Below are 22,997 nucleotides of genomic sequence, written 5' to 3' on the forward strand. Positions count from 1 at the left end.
GGCGTTTAATTAATTCAGTAGAAAAATTGTATGGCGCTTGATGCAGTTAAGAAAAAAACACAAATAAGCGCTAGAAAATTAAGAAAATCGTTCTACGAGTATTTTGAAATTGCAGGGGAATAACTATTTGAACATATTTCTACGTTTATTTTATTCAAGGACTGTTTTCTAGTTCCTAGTGACCACATCTCAGCAGGATCGCGGCAAAGGAGAAACGCCATGCAAAATGGGGCTCTTTAAGTGAATTATAAAGAATTACGTTATAAAGCTGTAGTTGTCCAGAGTATGCACGCACCGGAAGGAATCCAGCGACCTCCACCCCAGGTGCCAAAGGAAGGGGGCAAATGAACAAGGACGCCTTATGTTCAGCTGCTGAAATTATAGGTTTTAAAAAATATTTTACTCAAACCCTCTTTGTTGGGCAGTTACTTCTGCTCGATGGGTTTGGGATTCTGGTTACACCCTTTCACACTCCTTGACCAGGACCATATGGTCAACAAGCGTGGCCACACAGCAGCGAAAGCGAAAGCGCTAAGGCCATGCTAATTAGAAACTGATGGCCTCCCTAAAGATGAGAAATTGCTTCGCGACAGCCGTAAAGCAGACGATCCAGTCCGGATGGGACCGACCAAAAGGGGAAAAGGGCGGCAACAAAAAAAGGCTCATTTCCAATTCGAGGCCAGAGTTTTAAATAAACGATGACACCAGCCAATGAAATTGAGGGGCGACGCTTCGAGCCCCCTTCTGAAATCTCTCTAATAATATGTCTCACCGAGTGAGCAGCGCATGCGCTGCAATGCTCGGCGAGACCTAAAAAGCTGAGTAACACAGGGACTGTAGGACAATAATATGGGATTTCGTTATGATTGTTTGATAATGTTAAGTACCTTCTTTTAATTTGATTTTGCATTATTCACTTTTGCTAATGCTTTCATAATCATTCCGCTAACTGCTTGCCATTTTTACACAAGTTTAATGTAAAATAAAGAGCTGTGGAGGCACCATTCTTGTAGTCTCTTGCAGAACCAAGTAGGGGGCCCTTGCCTAAAATAATCCTAATAGGGTCCCTGGCATGTCTGACACAGTCTCTACCAGCTCATCCCCATCACTTAGCCCAAGCGTGGTCTGATGAGACCACTGTCTGTTTTTCCAACTTAGAAGACCCAAAGCCTCTCTACTCGGGTCAGGGACCATATATAGATAGCTCTTTGGCACGATTCAAAAGTTGTAAACTAACTTCTTATAGTCATTGAGACTCTTTTCTACTGCAGACTCTTACGGAGACATGTTAGGGAACATATGAATGAGTCTGTCAGCATATTCCTTCTCCTTCTACTTTTGAAAGACCTGAGGAGCATAACTCTGTTACCAGGCCCCATCAACAGTATCATCCATGTCCCACTCCTCTCTACTGCCACGTGGGGTCTTAGTGAAATTGTGAAGGCTTTCACAATTTGCTCTCTTCCAAAGCCCTCCTGACACTCAGTAGAATGTCCACCAGTGTTGATACTAATTCTAGAACCCCATCAGGCCGGTTTTCGTGACAAAACCACTAGGCGACCTTTGTCAGCCTGCGGCTGCTGTCACGGCTTTCTATCTGTTCCACCATGAATATCAGATTGTGGATCACACAATATTTAAATTCGCCCACTCCCCCAGCGGAGGTAATCCATGTTGGCGTAAGAGTGTTCTAGTGCACTGACACTTTTTTTTCCTTTAGGGATTGTTCTAATGTCCATGACACACCACTTTAGACCTCTATCTTCACTAAACCATTTTAGTTCGAGCATCAATATTTCTGGGCTTCGCAGTAAGAACGGCATATAAGTAATTAGGCCAGTGTGTTAATATTCACTTGCTCTTACTTAGAATCTGTTCATCTGCAGAAACATTCGACTACTGATTTTTCGGAGTCTCCCTATGGGCCAGTGATCATAGGGATTTGCACAACGTGTTAGCACATTACCCGAAGCCAACAGACTTCGGGTAATGTGCTAACACGTTGTGAAAGCCCACTAAGATCCGACCAAAAATATTAGGAGGGATGCACTGAAGGGACTATTCTCTTCCATACAGTTGTGTTTATGTTTCTATTTAAAATAGAGGTGAATGGCAAGGGAGCCTTCATTATAGTCTTTGTTTAGTTTCTGTAACACAGAAAGAATAAAAGAACTAAAATGAAGGTTTCCTTGCCACCCAACCTTCTTTTGACATAGAAACAAGAGGAGTACGTATTGAAAGCAAGGGAGTATGTGTATAACCTACCTTTAATTTCTATGGGAAATAATTTGGTCCCTGCATCACTTAAGAGAAGCCGCCAGGAGAAAAAAACGCACAAGAAACAAAGAAACACACAGGTGAGAAAGTGAACAGAGGAGGATATGAGAGGGTGGTCAGTGTGGGAGAATGAGAAGCACACAAGGAAAAAACAGGGAAGCAGGAGGGAGATACAAGAGGCTGATTGGGGGAACATGGAGCGCACAGGGGAAGTAGGGCGGGACTTTGGAATTTTTGGGGTGGCTTGGGGTCTAGAACCTTTGTTGCAGGAGCCTAAGTCTGATAAGTCAGCTATATTTACAGAGACACTTATGGCTTTGTTTGATACCACCTGCTCTATACCCATATCTTGAGAAAATCTAGCTTTTACTCACTCAGCAGAAGCTCTGCAAACCTCTCCCCGGAGCCCGAGAGAGATCGATCACTTCTCCCCTTGAGTGCTGTTGAGCTGGGTTCTTTAACTGGAGTAATGCTATGAATGTCATTTCCTGCTAATCCCTCTTTGACCATGCACAACTGGTTCTGGGGGCAGCGTCTATTTTTTAAGACAAGCTCTGCAATCAGCTGAGCCCACAGAAATAGAGTAGAATCTAGGTACTAGGCAAAGCTTTCAGTCCCACCCGCCTCTGGCCCAGGTAGCCACTAAAGTCGGTGCACAGCAAGCATCCGGCCCCCTTTGCCCTGATCGAACTGTGCTCTGTCTTTGGCTATGAACTACTGCATTGTGGACTTACTTTTCTATATGTTTATCCACTGCATACTCGTCAGTCTCCCCTCCTCGGGCTCAAGAAATATTTTCTCAATAACTACAAATTCATGTTTTAATTTCAAAATCAAGATTTCGTTTTGAAATCATAATCCTCAAATTCAAAATTTGCCTTACATTCTATTGCAAAAAGGCCTTCTCTGCTTCTCAAGGGAATGATTTTATTCTCAAGACACTCAAACTAATCAGCATTATTATTATTGCCCTCTCTGCCTGCTTTAGAAAATGTATCTGTCCAACTCTGAAATTGCGAGTCCAGTGAAAAATTTAGATTTTTCACAGCCTGCTGGGCAGAAAATCTGGATTTTATTAAGGACAAGGAGGCTAATATTATGCAAATCTCCTTTATTGCCACAGCTCAGCAGCAACAATTGAAGAATACAGAACTTCAATGAACATTCTAAATAACTATATAGTCCCATCGCGACCAGCCATCTTCCTTCTTTGTTAAAGATGCGATGAAAGATCCATCAACGAGAAGAGAACAGCCAAAAGATTGAATAAAAAACTTTGTAACGAGTGTTCTGCAGGCATCCATCTTTTCATTCTGAAAGAAAAAGAATAATACCACGTAATAAATTGTATCCACAAGGGAGGGAAATACATCATTAGTGGTGGGATAATATTAGCCTCCGTGTCCTTAATAAAATGAGGATTTCAAAGATGCGATCAGCGCGAGTCAAGTAATTTAAATATAAATAGCGCGCATGAAGCATTGAAGGCAGACAATTAATTAAATAGATCGAAAAAATTGACGAATCCGATCCAAAGTGGGATCGGAAGGGGAAAGGTTTGAGAGGGAATGTCTTAGGAGGGGAAACAACATTTTAAACGATAAAGAGAGGGTATAGTAAACCCTTATCTGTTATATGATCCTAAAAAAGGGTAGAAACAATCCTAAGATCAATTATAAAGTAGCAAATTAAGTAAATAGATAGTAAACATATATATATTCAAAAAGAATTAAGTAGGAGTTGAGGAGTACTTATCTTTCTGAGCAGCAGCAACAAAGAAGGAAGATGGCTGGTCGCGATGGGACTATATAGTTATTTAGAATGTTCATTGAAGTTCTGTATTCTTCAATTGTTGCTGCTGAGCTGTGGCAATAAAGGAGATTTGCATAATATGGCCTCCGTGTCGTGCCATAAAATCATTATTTCACTTAGGCAGAAATCACCCCCTGCACCTCTGCTTCTCTCCCCTTGGCAGAAACATGATAAAACTAAACTGAACTGAATGCTCTTATAGTCAGCCAAATTTTATTAGCAAATCAAAAAATGTTTATCCCCACTTTTAAACATAACAGAAGGAAGTGGAGCTGAATTCGGCAATTGTCTGCCAAGTCAAAATACATCTTTTTAGTGAAAAATGCAGCTTAAACATAACGTTATCATATTCAAAATTATGAGTTCCAAAAGAATAAAGGTATTTGCCTGTAACTACAGTTTTCCCCCTTGGTATCTTTCAAAGATGTATATGCTTGAATCACCTCCGCCCCCTCGTTGAGGTAGGAGTCCCACAGTAACCTTTCAACTGAAGTATAGAATATAACAGTCTAAAGGTCATATGTACAAGGAGTGGTGAAAACTACCGCTAACGCTAGTTAGCGGCAGTTTTCTTACTGCTGTAAACTATCACCTGGTTAGCGACGTATGTACAACACGTCGCTACATGGCGATAGTTTCAGGGATCAGCGGTGAAAACTGCCGCTAACATTACCGTGATGGCGATAGGAAGTCCGGCGTTAGCAGGCGAAAACCAACGAAAGGCCCATTAGCGGCAAAAAAATGCACGTTAGTCAGCCCAACGAGAGTTTTGTTTTGCCTCCAATGGAGAAAACAGCCAATCAGTCGACCTCCAATAGAAAATAGGCAAAAAAAACTATGAAATGCAGAATGGAGCAGCCAGGGCCAAGTGCAGCACACATCAACAACCCCCTCAAGCAACCCAACATCCAGGATGAGAGCCTGGATGCCTTGCTGGACCTGTGTCTGGAGCCTGGATGCCTCGCTGGACCTGCATCTGGAGCTTGGATGCCGCGCTGGACTTGCGCCTGGATGCCTCGCTGTACCTGCGCTTGGAGCCTGGATGCCTCGCTGGACCTGTGCCTGGACCCTGGATGCCTCCCTGGTCCTGCGTCTGGAGCCTGGTTGCCTCGTTGGACCAACGCTGTGGAGGGTGAGGTCCCTGAGCTGCGCCGAACTTGTGTGGCGGGAGCGCTGCAACTTCACGCTTAAGGGGTCCTGCTGCTTCAACTGCATCGGGAGGGTCACCAGCGGACTTGGTGGCGACTGCTTTACTCAGGCTTGTGAAATCCCACCTGGCTGAGGCTCCTGCTGGCTGAGTCACAGATTTGGAGTGCAGCGGATTGCACCACAGTGTCAATGTACAGGTAAGGAGAAGGTGGGACGCGTATCGGAGGAGGCCCAGGGGTCGAGTGGCCCAGGCCTAGCACCTGTAGATGACCCACCCCCAGTGGCCGCTCATCCGCTTTGGCTGTAGAGCGTCACCCCACTGCTTTCAAGCAGTGCAAGAAGAGGAACAATCATCACATGATGATAACTTCCTGATGTAATTGTGCCATGTTTCCTTTGCGGAAGGGAGGGTGGGTAGGGCTGCTCCACTCATGGGGCAGTGCAGGGGCGGAGTGGCATGCCCACTCAAGTGCGCAGTGACTGTTTGGTCGGCCCGCTTAGGCCACTCAAAGCAGTCATGCGCACTGTCCTGTTCGCAATGCAGGCTGCATTACAGCCTGCATGGACAACATGCCCAACCCTCCAGCCCCTGGCTGAACGCCTCGTCCCGGCACCAATGACCAATCCCAACGCTGCATCGTCTTAGGGGAGTGAGCCTGGCTGCCTACTTTCTGTTCCTGGAAGCAGACTCAGGAGAGCATGAGCAACAAAGACACGGGACCCGGCCTCGAAGTAAGATTTCTCTCATTTAAATATTTACAACACCTGCTCACACCCCACCCCCAGGCTCCACGCCCCATCCAGTATTCTTTCTGGTGTTTCCCAACTCCCAGCTCTCCAGTACCCCACCCGTAGCACTTCTCAATGGGGGCCGCTGTGCGGCCATGCGCAGCGGGTGGACCACTGGTGTGACAAAGGTATATTTGGAGTTACGACGCATACCATTACATCACATTCCATTACAATGCATACTAATACTAGGCATATTGCAACAGTAGGGAAGGTGTTGAATTGCGGAGATGTAAACATTACTATTCCCACTTCAGTGAGTGCATCCCTAAAACTAACCCTGGCACCCCAAAGCAAACCCTGAACCCTAAAATTCATCTTTGAGCCCCCAAAACACACCCTAAAAATCATATTTGACCCAAATGCACACCCCAATTTTCATATTTGACCCAAATGCTCACATGCATTTTCATGATTGACCCCAAAACACACCCCAAATTTCACCCCATGAGACTTTCCAAATTTCATCTCCGACACCCAAAACCAATACCCACCCTAAAACTTCAATACCCCATTACTGACCTCACAATGCGCTGTAATGGAATGCGATGTAAAGGCACCTGCGTTGTTGGAGGTGTGTTGCATTGGACGTCTCCCCTGCCAAAGGCAAGCCTGTCTGCGTCCCTCTGCCCCCGGACCGTGCTCAGCAAGAAGGACCCTTCCTCTCGGACACTACACCACTACGGCGCCAGCACCCTCCTTGCTATCAACCGTGGACGCCACATCGCCTGCAAGCTCCGGACCGGACATCGCCATCGCCATCACCGACGGCTACTAACTCACCCATTAGGAACACCCCGACCGTCCAGGAGGAGGCATTGCCATCACTTACAGAAGCACACTCTGACCGACCATACACTCTAATGACCCAACGGTGACCATGCAACACCTCAACTTTTATATACGGACCAACCCCAAGCCCATCCTCTGCGGCACCTTCATCTGCAGGCGCCCCCAGCCATGGACACCCATTCTCCGATACCATTGTAGACCTCATTGCACACCAGGCTCTCCCATCAACCGACAACATCCTACTCGGCAAACTCATGTTCAACCTGGACAACCCCAGTGACCAGAACACCAGCCCCTCCCGGAAAAGCTCCCCAACATCAGACTCAAGCAGCTAGTCAATGCAGCAAGCCACATAGCAGGACACACGGGTGAGCACGTCGCCCCGCCAGTGGCTACTTCAACTACGGCACCACCACCGGACTCTCCTGGACCGACCATCATTGTATACATCACGTTTTCACCATGCCCACGGTACACCATCCTCATCATGGCCCCCCCATGCAGCTCGATCAAGGCCACCAAAGAACATCTTGTCAACTCCCTCAGCACCACCACTCCGCCAACGCTTATATACGATGACACCACAGTGCGCAACCACCACTGATGGATCTCCAACTGCACCGACATCCTAGCACCCCTCAAGAATGGACCAAGCAAAACTAGCACCACGTTAGGCTGTATTTGCAAAGTAACGCATGTAGGCATATGCCTGACCTTGTGAAGCTCTGTGCCACATCATACCTGCATCAGGTATGAGGTACCCAGGGTGTGCGTTCCGACGCAACAAGGCCTCATTGGAGTGGCACAGTGAAATCCCGACAATTGTAGGACGGCACTACGTCAGTATGTTACGCCTGCCCGATGGCAGGCATAAGGGTGACGCAGTGCCACAGGTATAGGATGGCCCCATGCATTGCTGGAGTTGCGTCGTGCTTGTGGCACGACTGCAGCACTGCCTGACTTTAGCGCAGACAGATACATCAGGATTCCAGATCCGTGGTGTCGCAAGAAGGGCGTAGTCAAAAGTGTTGCAACGCTGTCTTGTCGCAGCTCTGCAACAGTTTTCATGACTGAGGCGCAGGAATGCACACTATCTTATTGATGGTGCGCATTCCTGCCTTGTAGTTTTGTCACAGGGCAGCGCTGCAACATTGCTTGCAGCGCTGTCCAGCACCAAAACCTGCTAGAAAGAGGCCACAAGTGTTATCTCCATTTTTAAGACCAGCTATTTTCTGGTCTTAAAAACTGCCTCTAACTGCAGTTAGAGGCAGTTTTTTTGGTCCTCCAAACTTCAGGAATCCACTTGTAAATATCGTGAAGAGGGGTTAGCGGCAGTTTTTGCACGGGAAAGCCTCCTTTGCATGTCATTATCGCTAACAGAAGTGGCGATCTTTGGAATGGACGTTTGCACCGGAAAACTGCCGCTAACAGAGGTTAGCAACAGCTTGTACATATGGCGATATAAATATCGCCGCCAAACCGTTGGAAAAGTGCCGCTAAGGTGGCGGTAGCCCCTTGTACATATGCCCCTAAATGGCATTATAGGCCATATGGTGAATGAAGTTACAATACCTCTCAAAACCTAGGCAAATGTCACACAAAGCAAAATCTTAGAATGCCCTTTGTTGTTGATTGTTAGTATTGGAGTTCTGGACAAAGAGAACTGTTTATTTTTTATACTGGATTGCCTCTTAAAACCTTGCCATTTTAATAGCACCCTCACCTCACTGAAACAAGCACTGGCAAAGCAAATACGTCTCACCTTCAAAAGCTATTGGCTTCGTCAATTATTTTTAGCCATGTTGTACAGTGGCGCAGCGGCCATGCAACATTGCCGAAAGTTGAAAATAATGTGCTAGAAAACGTCAGCACTCCATGCTGCCATACAACATGAATGAAATGCTTTAAAGGACAGCTATTGGAATTGTCAATGTTTTTTGTCCATATCTACAAGAGTGCTGTTGCTGTGCCACATGGCTGAAAGTTTAAAAAATATCACTATGATGCAGAGCACTGCAGTGTCATAGTGCTTTTAAAAAAATGTTCATCCATGTTGCAAAGCAGCCGCGCTGCCAGACAACATGGTAAAAAAGACATTGACAAAGTCAATTGCTCTCGTAGGCTAGACGTACTGGTTTTGCTAATGCTGCTTTTTGTTAACAAATAAACACATTGAGTAACGGTTGGACTTGGCCCTTTTTTCAGGGTCATCCCTGAACTTTTTGCCTTCCTCCTGTATTTTGTCTGACCTGTTTTTGTTGGTTTTATAACTCTGGGCACTTTTTCACTGATGATCAGTGCTAAACTGCATTTGCTCTCCCTATTGTAAATTGATGTATGGATTAGTGACTCCATGATTGGCTTATGTGGTTTACTTGTCAGACCCTAGTACAGTGCACTGCGTGTGCCCAGGGCTTTTTAAATCAAATGCTGCTGGTGGGCTTGCGTTACAACAAACAAATGATGGACGGAATGTTGACAATGCAGACATTCTCCCCCAGTCAAGAGATCTGGGTTAAATCCATCGTTCTTTTGCCCACTACGCTACCCCAGTTTAGACATGGCCATATGCAAATCAGTCTTGACCCTGTGCCTCATGGGAACAGTCCAGCCCGAACTGCCAAGCCATGTCTTCCCTGGACCGGAATCAAGCATCCTAGGACCGGTTTCTGGCTATCAGCCGTGAAGACATGGCTTGGCAGTTCGGGCTGGACTGTTCCCATGAGGCACAGGGTCAAGACTGATTTGCATATGGCCATGTCTAAACTGGGGTGGCGTAGTGGGCAAAAGAACGATGGATTTAACCCAGATCTCTTGACTGGGGGAGAATGTCTGCATTGTCAGCATTCCGTCCATCATTTGTTGGTTGTAACGCTTTTCGCCCTAAGTGGGATGGGTATTCCCAGACGTGGGACCCGTGCTCACTACGCCACTGGAGTCAAGCTATCCTGGCTGATGACGGCTGATAGCCAGAAACCGGTCCTAGGATGCTTGATCCCGATCCAGGGAAGACATGGCTTGGCAGTTCGGGCTGGACTGTTCCCATGAGGCACAGGGTCAAGACTGATTTGCATATGGCCATGTCTAAACTGGGGTGGCGTAGTGGGCAAAAGAACGATGGATTTAACCCAGATCTCTTGACTGGGGGAGAATGTCTGCATTGTCAGCATTCCGTCCATCATTTGTTGGTTGTAACGCTTTTCGCCCTAAGTGGGATGGGTATTCCCAGACGTGGGACCCGTGCTCACTACGCCACTGGAGTCAAGCTATCCTGGCTGATGACGGCTGATAGCCAGAAACCGGTCCTAGGATGCTTGATTCCGGTCCAGGGAAGACATGGCTTGGCAGTTCGGGCTGGACTGTTCCCATGAGGCACAGGGTCAAGACTGATTTGCATATGGCCATGTCTAAACTGGGGTGGCGTAGTGGGCAAAAGAACGATGGATTTAACCCAGATCTCTTGACTGGGGGAGAATGTCTGCATTGTCAGCATTCCGTCCATCATTTGTTGGTTGTAACGCTTTTCGCCCTAAGTGGGATGGGTATTCCCAGACGTGGGACCCGTGCTCACTACGCCACTGGAGTCAAGCTATCCTGGCTGATGACGGCTGATAGCCAGAAACCGGTCCTAGGATGCTTGATTCCGGTCCAGGGAAGACATGGCTTGGCAGTTCGGGCTGGACTGTTCCCATGAGGCACAGGGTCAAGACTGATTTGCATATGGCCATGTCTAAACTGGGGTGGCGTAGTGGGCAAAAGAACGATGGATTTAACCCAGATCTCTTGACTGGGGGAGAATGTCTGCATTGTCAGCATTCCGTCCATCATTTGTTGGTTGTAACGCTTTTCGCCCTAAGTGGGATGGGTATTCCCAGACGTGGGACCCGTGCTCACTACGCCACTGGAGTCAAGCTATCCTGGCTGATGACGGCTGATAGCCAGAAACCGGTCCTAGGATGCTTGATTCCGGTCCAGGGAAGACATGGCTTGGCAGTTCGGGCTGGACTGTTCCCATGAGGCACAGGGTCAAGACTGATTTGCATATGGCCATGTCTAAACTGGGGTGGCGTAGTGGGCAAAAGAACGATGGATTTAACCCAGATCTCTTGACTGGGGGAGAATGTCTGCATTGTCAGCATTCCGTCCATCATTTGTTGGTTGTAACGCTTTTCGCCCTAAGTGGGATGGGTATTCCCAGACGTGGGACCCGTGCTCACTACGCCACTGGAGTCAAGCTATCCTGGCTGATGACGGCTGATAGCCAGAAACCGGTCCTAGGATGCTTGATTCCGGTCCAGGGAAGACATGGCTTGGCAGTTCGGGCTGGACTGTTCCCATGAGGCACAGGGTCAAGACTGATTTGCATATGGCCATGTCTAAACTGGGGTGGCGTAGTGGGCAAAAGAACGATGGATTTAACCCAGATCTCTTGACTGGGGGAGAATGTCTGCATTGACAGCATTCCGTCCATCATTTGTTGGTTGTAACGCTTTTCGCCCTAAATGGGATGGGTATTCCCAGACGTGGGACCCATGCTCACTACGCCACTGGAGTCAAGCTATCCTGGCTGATGACGGCTGATAGCCAGAAACCGGTCCTAGGATGCTTGATTCCGGTCCAGGGAAGACATGGCTTGGCAGTTCGGGCTGGACTGTTCCCATGAGGCACAGGGTCAAGACTGATTTGCATATGGCCATGTCTAAACTGGGGTGGCGTAGTGGGCAAAAGAACGATGGATTTAACCCAGATCTCTTGACTGGGGGAGAATGTCTGCATTGTCAGCATTCCGTCCATCATTTGTTGGTTGTAACGCTGGTGGGCTTGCAGCACTGATTGTGCCACCCACCAGAGCAGCTTGTAAAGTGTGTCTCGGGCCTGCCATTGCAGAGCCTGTGTGCAGTCTGGTACTTCCATGTTGACTGGGCAAGTGCACCCACTTGCCAGTCCCTAAACCTTCCCTTTTCTGCATATTAGTCACCCCTATGGTAGGCCCAAGAGCAGGGTGCATTGTAGGTAAAAGGTAGGACATGCCCTGATGTGTGTGGCATGTCCTGATAGTGAATTACAGCCATTTTCGTTTTTCACTATTGCAAGGCTACCTGTTCCCCATAGGCCAGAATGGGCAGTTTGATTATAACATCTTATAATCCTAACTGACTCAGGGAACTAGGTAGAAATTCGAGTTTAGTATGCCTGAACTCAGAATGATAAAATACATCTTTAGTGAATACCACTTTTAGAAAGTAAGTATTTTCTTGCCTAACTATCCAAGCCTGCCTCTGCTAGGTTGTGTATTCCTTGTCTGGAGTTTGAGTGACAGGGGCTGGGGGATTCCAGGAGACAGGGTGAGTCAGCACAGAGAGATCTGCATGTAGATGGGTGGGAGGAGTTGCACCTAGGACCTGAATAGGGGTGTGCCTTCCCTCCACAATGCTGGCTCCACCTCCTGTGGTGTGTCTGATGTCCCTGGCCTACACTGTGAAAGGAAAGAAGGAATATTGTCAACAAAGTGCTCCAGGACTGACCAGAACTGGTTTGGACTAGGCAAAGGCCTCTCTGCCTTCAGAGAACAAAGGGAAAATGAGTATAAAAGAGGGGACCCAGCCCCCGGAACTTTAGATCACTTTTCGGAAACAAGAAGAACCTTTGTTGAGGAGTGGAACCAGAGAAACTGAGGAAGAGACTATCCCTAGCTGAGTGCTGTTTGGGGGATTGGCCTGCAGTGGTTGCCTGACTGCCAAAGAATGGAGAAAGGACTTTGTGCTACTTTAAAATCAACTTGTGAAGGATCTCCAAGGCTTAAGATAGAGCTTGCCTCCTGCTGAAGTCTCAGGGACAACAGACTTCACCAACCAGCTCCCCAAGAGTTCTTTTGAAATGCCTACTGTTGTGCTGAGCCTTCTGAGGGACTACATGTCGCAAGGAAATGGAAGCGCGACTCACGAAGAAGCGTGTCACCGCCGCAACCGCTGTCGTCGCATCACTGGAGAAGGGTGTCGCCACTGCAGCTGTTGCTACGCATCGCAGAAGCGCCTCGCCAGAGAAGAGTGTCGCCGTCGCATCAGACGCCGTTACATCACCAGAGAAGCATGTCGCAGGGCCTGTCGCGGCTCAGAAGAATCGATGAGTCGCTGCATGGCCGTCAGGCGTGCACACATTGTGTCGCATCAAGAAGAAGACGCCATCTTTGTTTCATTGCACCGGATCTTCATCACATCATGGTGTTGCGGGTCGCACCGCCACGGAAGCGCAGTAAGAAACCAACGCATCACCTTCCCTACAACACTTTCGTTGTATAGCGTTACGCATCCAAAGGTACATTGAATTCAAAGTGTTGCATTTACCATCTTAAGAGAACTAAGCTATGTCTACCATTTTAAGTACAGTATTGTGGATTTTTGTTGTTTGTGGTCTTGTGATAAATCTATATAAAGAGTACTTATTTTTTATATAAAACCTGCGTTGTGTCCATCTGTAGTGTTGTCACTGGATTACTGTATGTGTTCATAAATGCTTTACACACTGCCTCTGAGATAAGCCTGTCTGCTCGTGCCAAGCTACCAAGGGGGTGAGCAGGGGTTATTTTAGGAGTGTACCCCCTTACCCTGAATAGACGCAAGAGCCCCTATTTGGTCAAAGGTACCTACCTCTGCCAACTAGAGACCCCCAAATCTAACAGTAACATCAACTCAGTCTTTCATTATCCAGAGGTCGATAAAAAGGGTAGCACTGAGAGGGACTGAATAGCAACCCCTTGCCTCTTATTTACATTGACACTAAATGCGATATATGTGGTAACAAGACCTGTAAAAAATACAAGTGACATTTCCATTCAAAACAGCAAGCAGCATCACCACATGATGGAGAAAGTCATATGGTACTTTGTATACCTCAAGAACTGCTTTAACATTCCAAGTGCTACAAAAGCAGGTGGCTGTTTACTGTTATTTATGGAGCTTACAAGTTTGTGTTTATTGAATCAGGCAGAAAAACAACTCCACAAAAGCCTAAAAGCTGGGCATGCCATTCAGTGTAAGAATTTAAGTGTAGTATAGTTCAATCAGGACCAGCCCTTCATGAATTTAACATGGACATACTGTCTACAAAATATAGAATTTTACATGAGTAACGGTGAATTACGGGGACTTTTTCATTGAGGGGTTCTGAGTGACATCAAATAGACAACAAGAGTGAAGCCCGAGGTTAAAAACATCCCTGTAATTCACTTTTGATATGTCCCTGCTTTCAACTTCTACACAGGGGCAGAGGACTAAAGGGGATGCCATACATTACATCTGTTATGTATCCCTGTCCCAAAGGTTAAAAAAAAAAAATTAGCTGCCATCTTTGAGCAACCCCCACCACCTTCCCTGCCTTACTTTTCCCTTCTGTACCTGTGCTTTCTGCTTTCAGACAAAGCACACAAGCAGAGCTGCGCTGAGAGGCTCTCAGGGAGGCCTGTCAGCTTAGCTTAGCCTGGAAGGCTTTTCTGACATTACAACTGTAGGAACCAGTTTTGTTATCAACTGTTGCTATATCATAGCTTTGCTTTATAAGATTCAGAAACTGAAATAAATGATAAAGGCTTCCTATGAGAGCCATACATAACCTAACTTGAAAACCTTGGAATTGTAATAAATTATACACAACAGCATAGAATACGCTGCTCAAACTATCATGCACATTATATGTATGTAGCATAATGGTGGTGCTATATAATTGCAGAAATACATGGAGAAATACCCACTGCCCAATTCCCTCGTTTGAGATGAGCTTCACTGTCCGAGCTGCCCACAAAATGCATCGCCACAGCACAGTGATGTGTGCTGAGCTGTGCAATTACCTATAGCTGCCGACTTTTCAACTGCTTGCAGGAAGTGATGTGTGCAATTCAGATGCCCACAGGCCCTCTTAGGGCTGGTTTACATTATCGAGGCCAGTGATACCCAAAGTATGGCCCAGGGGGGCGCATGCGGCCCATCTGACCTTTTAATGCAGCCCCCTGGTCGACAGCAACACTGGGCTAATGTTTATGTGACTCAGCATTATCAATAAAAATATGCTAAATAAACAGTCGAACATTTATTTACAGGTCAATTGATGTTAAATAAAGGATATAACTAGGAAGCCTTGCACTGCCTAACTTTAAAAATACCTTCATTTTTAGAAACGTCTTGCAGTAAAAGTATAAAAATATGACAAAGTCTCTTCAACATTCAAAAATGTATTTAATTACCATGCAAAACCACCTTTTCACCTTAGTACATCAGATAATATCAGTGCATTGAGAAGTATTCATATAAAAGTGATAGTTTTCAAACATGAATTCAGAAACCTTAATTCTTCCCCCCTAACCTGACAACAATTTCAATAGTGAACTAAAGAGGCAAGTCAGTTGTTATGTGCCCTCTTTGGGTAGCCTAGGTTCCTATTATACATGAACATCAATAACGTTTATTAGATCAAACACGGGAGAAGGTTTTGTACTGGAAACATCTTGAATTCATGTATTGTGAGATCTTATATGTGATAATGAAGAAAAGTGAGGGAAAATGAAATAAAACAATTGTCTAGGATCCCACAATTAGGTGAAGTGGGGAAGCCAGGATTCATTCAATGTTTTCTGGTTTCATATTCTTATAGTCAGCCACCAGATGTATATGCTTCGCTTACCCTACACCTGCCTTCCGGCTAAACCCCCTTGATTCCCTCTCGCCTGACCACCACACTGCTGGCTTTAATGGAGCCCTTGGTCACATCACAGATTGAACTTTTTGGCCCCTAGGAAAATGTTTGTGAGTATCCATGCCTTAAGTGGTGTCTTGAGGTCTTGATGTCCACTAGGTAGGTGGCCCCACCCTTCTTCTCAACCACCTCATAGGGCCCAGTCCAATGGTCTTGGAAGGCTCCACATGCTCCACCCCCTGCACTCTCTGCCCGAGTTGAAATACCACAGGAGTACCTTTCTGGTCATATCACTGCTTCATAACTTCCTGGCTAGCCTCCTTGTTCTCAGAACCTTTCTTCCAGAACTTGGCAATCTGGTTCCTTAGGGCTAGCAGGTAGTTAACCCATTGTGGGTGGGGGGGGGGCTTCCTGGAAGCCTGCCCCCCCGACCAGAGTGAGAGGTCCCCTAACAGGCTCACCATACAGAAGTTCAAAGGGGCTGAATCTGACCCCCTTCGGTGGCACCTTCCTGTAGGCAAAGAGCATACATGATAAGAGGACATCCCACTCCCATCTCATGGGTTCAGGCAAGCCCATAATCGTGCCTTTTAAGGTCTCGTTAAATCTTTTAACAAGACAATTCATTTGTGGATAGTAGGGTGTGGAAAACTTGTAAGTTACTCAACGCTCCTTCAACATTGACTTCATTCATGCAGACATGAAGTTGATTCCCTTGTATGACACCCCTTCTTTGGGGAAATACTCTCTGGTGAAAATCCCCATCAGGGCCCTAGTCACTGCAGGTCAGTTACAGTCCTCGGAGGTATGGCCTCTGGGTATTCAATGGAGTGGTCCACCAAGACCAGGATAAACCTGTTACCTAGGCCTGCCTTGAGGTCCAAGGGTCTTACAATGTTGATGTCCACCCTTTCAAATGGTGTGCCAATGACAGATAACTGATTCAGGGGAGCTTTCAGCTTTTCCTTTGTCTTCCCACTGGCCTGGCAGGTTAGGCACGTCCTTCAGAATGCATCTGAGGAGAATCTCATCCAGGGCCAATAGAAATTGGAGACAAGCCTGACAAAGGTCTTGTCCCGAACCAGGTGTCCTGCCAGGGGTATTTCATGAGCCTACTCCAGTACAAAAGGCCCTGTAGCATTGGGGGACTACCAACATGTGTTGCCCCATGCACAGGTGCCTTAGGCTCACTATATGAGATATCATTCTCATAGTATATGAGGTGATCTTCAGAGGTATCACCAACTACCTGGGCTTCAGCTTGCCGCCTCATGCCCACCAGAGTTGGGCACTGCCTCACTGCCTTACAGAACTCCTCCCTGGTGACTCCCCTTTCTGCTTGCCATCCAGCAAACTCAAGCAGGACACCAAGGGAGGCAATGTCCTTCGTGGAAGGCTCTGAGATGGCATCCTAAAGTTCCCCATTCAACTTTATCGTGGGACATTCAGGGGCTGGTTTCCCGCACCCCTTGCCCTTCCCTCTCTTGGTAACTATCTGGGCCATTTTTCCAGGCTCCAGACCTCCTTGACTCCCCTCTTGGGCTGCTATGGACATGGTGGTCACACAGATCCACTCAGGCAACCCCAACATTTTCAGGTGTGACCTGAGCTTCACTTGCTTCCAGGCAGTCTGCTCTACATCATTCTTTAACAGACACTCCACAGGCACAGGAGGGCTCACAGCAACTTTGAGGAGGCCTGAGACCCTCCCATCCCCATTCAAAGGGAATCCGTGCCACAGGGTAGTGGTTCTCCTGGTTGTCTGCTACTACAATCAGGTGGAACGCATTGGGAACAACTTGCTCTGCGGACACCAGATGGCGCATTACAATAGTCAAACTGGTTCTTATGTGCTTTAGAGCCATGATCCACTGCTTGTACTTGGAAGTATTGGAAGGTACGTGGGCTTTGAGCACCATCTCCTTGTCATCCGAGGACAGTAGGGTAACCTCACTGGTCTCCCCCAAACTAACTGGGACCATCTCATCACCAAATACTACGCTAGCCAACCCTAGTGTTTGCCCTCCACTGGGGAGCTGTGCCCGCTTGGTATACTTGGGATCACCCTTGATGTGGCCATGCATGGCCATAACACTCAAGCAATTGTGGTCAAAATTGCCATGGTTCTTATAAAATAAGCCGTTTTGCTGGTGGCACTTTCCCTTGAGAACCATTTTGGGGGCCTTGAGACAACTCTTTCTATCTCCCCCTTACTCCTTCTATTGGGAATCCGTCCACCCTTTTGGGAGTCCCCCGAGATGCCTTCTTGGGCACTCTGGTGCTGGCCCAGAGGTCTGTCTCCTGAGAAAGCTTCCTGGGGTCAGTCGGCTTGCTGTCTACCAGGTGTTGGCACAGCTCTGTAAAACAGGTATTGAGCATGTGCTCCCTCAGAATGAGGTTGTACAGTCCAATAAAACCATCCATTTTACTGCCTGTCACCCAGCCCTTCAGTGCTTGCTGCCTAAGAAGTCCACCTAGGGCTGGTTTGGGAGAGTGTGGCTGTCCCTGAATCTCTGTCTGTATTTCTCAGCGGTCAGCCTGAATTTCGTCAGAAGAAAGGTCTTCATAGGGACATACTTAGTTTGGTTCTCTAGCTCCAATGTAAGAAACTGGTCCCACCCCACCATGGGTATGTACCTCCACAAACTACCACCCAGCGCCCATCTGGGACCTTGTGTACCCTCAGAGCTACTGTAGGAAGCTGGCTTTCTATGTAGTGAACCAAAACAAGGTACATTATGCAGAAAGTCCAGACAATCCTTATTGGCTTACAGGGGTTTGCTTTAACAATCCCAAAAAGCTCTATCTGTGGTACTGTGGTCGAGCAGTGTAAGCTTATCAGACGGCAGTGTTGAGCATTTGTTGAACACACAGAGTCAATAAGAAATCTGAGGCCAACTTTGAAACCTGCACAATATTTTATATGGTATTTAGACACCAGATCTTCGGGATCAGGTAAGTACTTTAATTACTTTAAGAATCTAAATATTGAATTTAGAGGCCTTAAGGGGAGTATAGGGTAGGAGACAATGGGCTAATTACCTCTGGGTTTACTACAACCCCTATTTGACCACTTCCTGGGGAGAGTGGGCATACACCTGACAAAAAACTCCTAGTTTCACTAAGTCCAAGATGGTGAAACCCATCTTACGTTATTCACTTCAGGAAGCCCACCTTAGGGGTGTGAGTAGCCTGTAAGTGAACACGCCTTCTGACTACCTAGTTTTCCAGCCTGCTCTGGTGCCAAATGGGCCCAAGGGCAGGGGGTTGCATTCCCAAGTTTGGGGGAAGCCGGGGTTGCGTGTCAAAGGTAGCAGATGCTTTGAAGTCTCTGGCCTTGATATGCTAAATTCGCTAGCCATCCAGTTGGAGTAGATGTGATCACTTTCCTCTGGATAGACATTGTTTCTGACCTCAGAGAGCACAGGCTCTAAACTGCTTGGTGTCAGAAACGAGTCTGTGGTAGCAGACTGGGAGATACCAGTCAGCCAGCACACTTGGGGCCATATGTAGGTAGAACGTGTTTTGCGATTCTCAAATTGCGATTTTTAGGGAATCGCAATTAGAGAATCGCAAAACGCAATGTAGGTAGGAATAGCAAAATATTTTGCGAATCCCACATATTCCTTATTTGCGAGTCGCAAATTGAGATTCGCAAATAAGGAATACCTTGCCATTCATTCCTATGGGCTAGAATGCCCATAGGAATGAATGGGTAGACATTCTCAATTAGCGATTCTCAATTAGAGAATCGCAAATTGAGAATGCAATTTCAAGGTTGCAAGGGTGTCAATAGGACAACCTTTTGCACCCCTGAAATAAACATGTGTGCACATGTGGTGCACATACATGCGCTAAGGGCATGTATGTGCGCCCCATGGCACTTTGAAAAATGCAAAAAAGTGCATTTTTCTAAGAAATCGCAAATTACCACCAACCTGAAGTTGGTGGTAATTTCCGATTCCTTAAGCCAAAATCGCACAACTTGGGTGCTTCCTACATTGCATTTAAGAATCGCAATTTGGGATTCCTTAAATGCATTTGCAAAATAAGGAATCGCAAATTTTGTGATTCCTTATTTTGCTTGTGGGTTGTTGTTTGCTACATAGCACATTGCCCAAATTGCTATCGCAAATGCTGAAATTCTGCGAATTTCAGCATTTGCGATCGCAATTTGGCTTCCTACATATGGCCCTAAGAGACTAGTTGGATTCAGGGGGCCCTTCTAAGGTGTCCTCTGGGTGAATGCCATAATAAATCTAGTGCAGGCATCAATAGAGATGTATTAACACAAGGTGCTTGATACCAAACACCATTATTTTAGTGGAGCCATTTTGAAGCTGGGTAACTAGTAATGACCAGTGCCCAGTACATATGCTTAAGGTGGCTTCCCGATCACTTGCAATGTTGTGGCAATGGAACTATATATCACAGGGGCATATCTGCTCATGCAGATATGCCCTCGTATACAATATAATGCACCCTGCCTTAGGACTCTAAGGCCTGCTGTAGGGGTGACTTATATATCGTATATGCAGTGTGTCTAGGCAAGGCACACAGGGAGTGTGCCATGACATGTTTTCAAAATAGTTTGCACCATTTCATGCACTCTGCAATGGCAGGATGCATGCAGTTCTTGTGTGGGTCCCTTTGGGTGGCATACTACATGTTGCAGCCCATAGGGACCCATTTAGTACCATTTACCACAACTTACAGGGGTGCTAGAGCCTTTGCCAATTGGGTTATAATCAAGCATTTCATTTTTGGGGGAAGAACACTGGCAATGGAGCCTGTTTAGAGGGCTTCAGCGCACTCTCAGAGTCGAAAAACCAGCATCTAGTAGTTCAAATAGGGGCAGAACGTGGGGAGCAACTGCAAAGAGAAGTCCAGTTTCTTACAGCTACTTCACATACTTAGAACCATTTATCAATATCAAATGCTACCACATAATTGTGTATGCAGACCCTCACCTCTCTAGTGAGCACTGCTGGTATGCTGCGACCAATATTGCTGGCCATCATCTGTTTGCTCTTGGGTCCAGCTCCATGAGACTGAGCTCAGTAGCCACCATGGGTCTCTCAGCCTTGGCCTTTTTCTTCTCTAGTTTTAACTTGGATAGCTCCAACTTGACCTTCCCCTCCTCTTTCCTGACCTCCAGTTCCTGTGGCGTCAGGCCCCTGACAGACACACTGCTCCATCCTGGCCTTCTGCTGGAGTTCCTTTGTGAATTCTTTGAGAGACGAAGCTTTTTGGAGGGGGAGGTTGTTCCAGGATTTAGTGGCGATGTAGGAGAAGGAGCGTCCTCCGTTGTAGCTTCGGCAGATGCGGGGAGTGTGAGGGAGGTGGAGTGCAAGTATCTGGAGGGTTTGTAGTAGTTCAGGCAGTGGTTGATGCATGCTGGTCCTTGGTCGTAGAGAGCCTTGTAGGCATGAGCCAGCATCTTGAATTAGCATCTTTTCTGGATGTTTTGCCATTAGAGGTTCCTGAGGTGGGGGTGATGTGGGTACATTTGGGGAGGTTGAGGATGAGTCTGGCAGCTGAATTCTGTACCGTTAGGAGTGTTTTCAGGAGTTTGATGGTGAGTACTACATAAAGCGTGTTGCCGTAGTCAAGTCTGCTGGTGACTAGGGCCTGGGTGATTGTTTTCCTGGTGTCAACAGGGAGCCCTCTGAAGATCTTCCGGAGCCTGAGAAGGGTGTGGAAGCAGTCAGAGGAGACTGCGTTGATCTGGCGTTTCAAGGTGAGTTTGTTGTCCAGGATGATGCCACGGTTGCTGAGATAGTCAATGTGGATATGGGTACTTCCATCTTGACTGTGTTGAGCTCAAGGCAGTTGGCCTGCAGCCTCATGCTCTGAACAGGAGGCCAGAACACTAGCCCTTGTGAGTCACACTGGAGGTCCTAGGACAGATAATGGTCCAGTCCTTGTACCCAGGCAGAAGGCAGCAGAGCAGCAGTCCTTCCGAGCAGAAGTCCAGCAGAGTGGCAGTCCTTCCAGCAGCACTGCATTCATTCTCCATAGCAGAAAAGCCACAGGTTCAGAAGTGTACTGAAGATGATCCTATTTTTATACTCTTCTGCCCTTCTTCTGCAAGGAGGGAGAAGCTTCTGGAAAGATTCTTTGAAGTCCATAGAATTTCCTGACTCCTCTGCCCAGGCTCCAAGCTGGCTACAGTGACAATGTGGGGTCGCTAGGCCCTTTGTGTGAAAGGAGAGCACAGGCTACTAAGTTGCAAGTGGGGCACTGCTCTGCTCTGTCCTTCCCCATTCTGCCAGCAGATAGTCAATTGAGGTACACCTGACCCCTCTATTGTGTGACTGTGTGGGAGGAATTCACAAAGTCGAACTGTCAGCTACCCCCATTAATGTGACCAAAGTCAGGTTGCAGACACAAAGGAATAAGGGCAGGAAAACGCAAACTTTCTAAAAGTGGCACTATTAAAACTGCAATGAAAAAAAATCAGACTTTACCACTAAAGCAGGTGAATCATTTAAATTTCACAGACACCAAACATGATATAGATACCTGTCCCCAGCTGGAAAAAAAACTCTTATTAAATGTAATAAGGAATTCTCAACATTATCCTAGGAGAGGGTTGGCCTCACAGCAGTGAACAAAGAATTGAGCAGTTTTTCACTACCAGGACATGTAAAACTTAGAAGTACATCTCCAACCATTTAATCACACAACACCTTGCCCTATGGGCAACCAAGGGTCTACCTCGGGGGTGTCTTATATGGAATAAAAGGGGAGCTTAAGTCTTGGTAAGGGGGTTTTAATGCCTAGTTGACATGGCAGTTTAAAACGGAATTGAGTCGGCAATGGTAGGCATGAGGCATGTTTTAAAGTGCTACTTAGGTGGGTTGCACAATGAGTGCTGCAGGCCCACTGGTAGCATTTAATTTACAGGCCCTGGGTACACTGTATACTACTCTACAAGGGTCTTATAAGTAAATTAAATATGTCAATCAAACCATGTTTAGGGGAGTCAGCACAAGCACCTTAGCACCGGTTAACAATGGTAAAGAGCACAGAGTCCTAATGCCAACACAGATTAATTTCAGCAGAAATTGGAGGTAAGTAGGCAAAAGGTTTGAGGAAAGACCACCCGATGGCTTACAGGTCTACTACACTTGGTTACTATTTACAAGCTAAAATGAATAATTAACAATATTTATGGTAGTGAGCACTGAAACAAACATCTGTTGAAAGATAACCTGATTCGTCATGCATTGTATAGTGAAAACACTATGAAAGAGGAAATTCAAGCCCCAACAAGAACAATGAATTTCAGCAAGTACATGCAAGGGGCATATCTCTTGCACATAGATTGAAGTAGTTCTTAAAACTGGAATAAAACAGAAACTCCTTAATTTGATTTTGGGTTTAGAGCTTTAAAGTGGGGTTCTAAAATATCAAAACAAGCACAGTTAACCAAATCCAAAGGTGACACTGCACATAAATGACTAAAGCCATCAGCTTAACATGCATTT

At 46.6% G+C, this 22,997-nt stretch overlaps 1 protein-coding gene across 1 annotated transcript in view; it reads right to left on the reverse strand.

The window, feature by feature from the left end:
* The window catches only part of LOC146785486 (disintegrin and metalloproteinase domain-containing protein 9-like), a 1,594,707-nt gene that overhangs the window by 340,572 nt on the left and 1,231,138 nt on the right, over nucleotides 1-22,997 (reverse strand). The window lies entirely within an intron of this gene.

Source organism: Triturus cristatus, chromosome 11 (genome assembly GCF_964204655.1).
Source record: "Triturus cristatus chromosome 11, aTriCri1.1, whole genome shotgun sequence".
Lineage (NCBI taxonomy): Eukaryota > Metazoa > Chordata > Amphibia > Caudata > Salamandridae > Triturus > Triturus cristatus.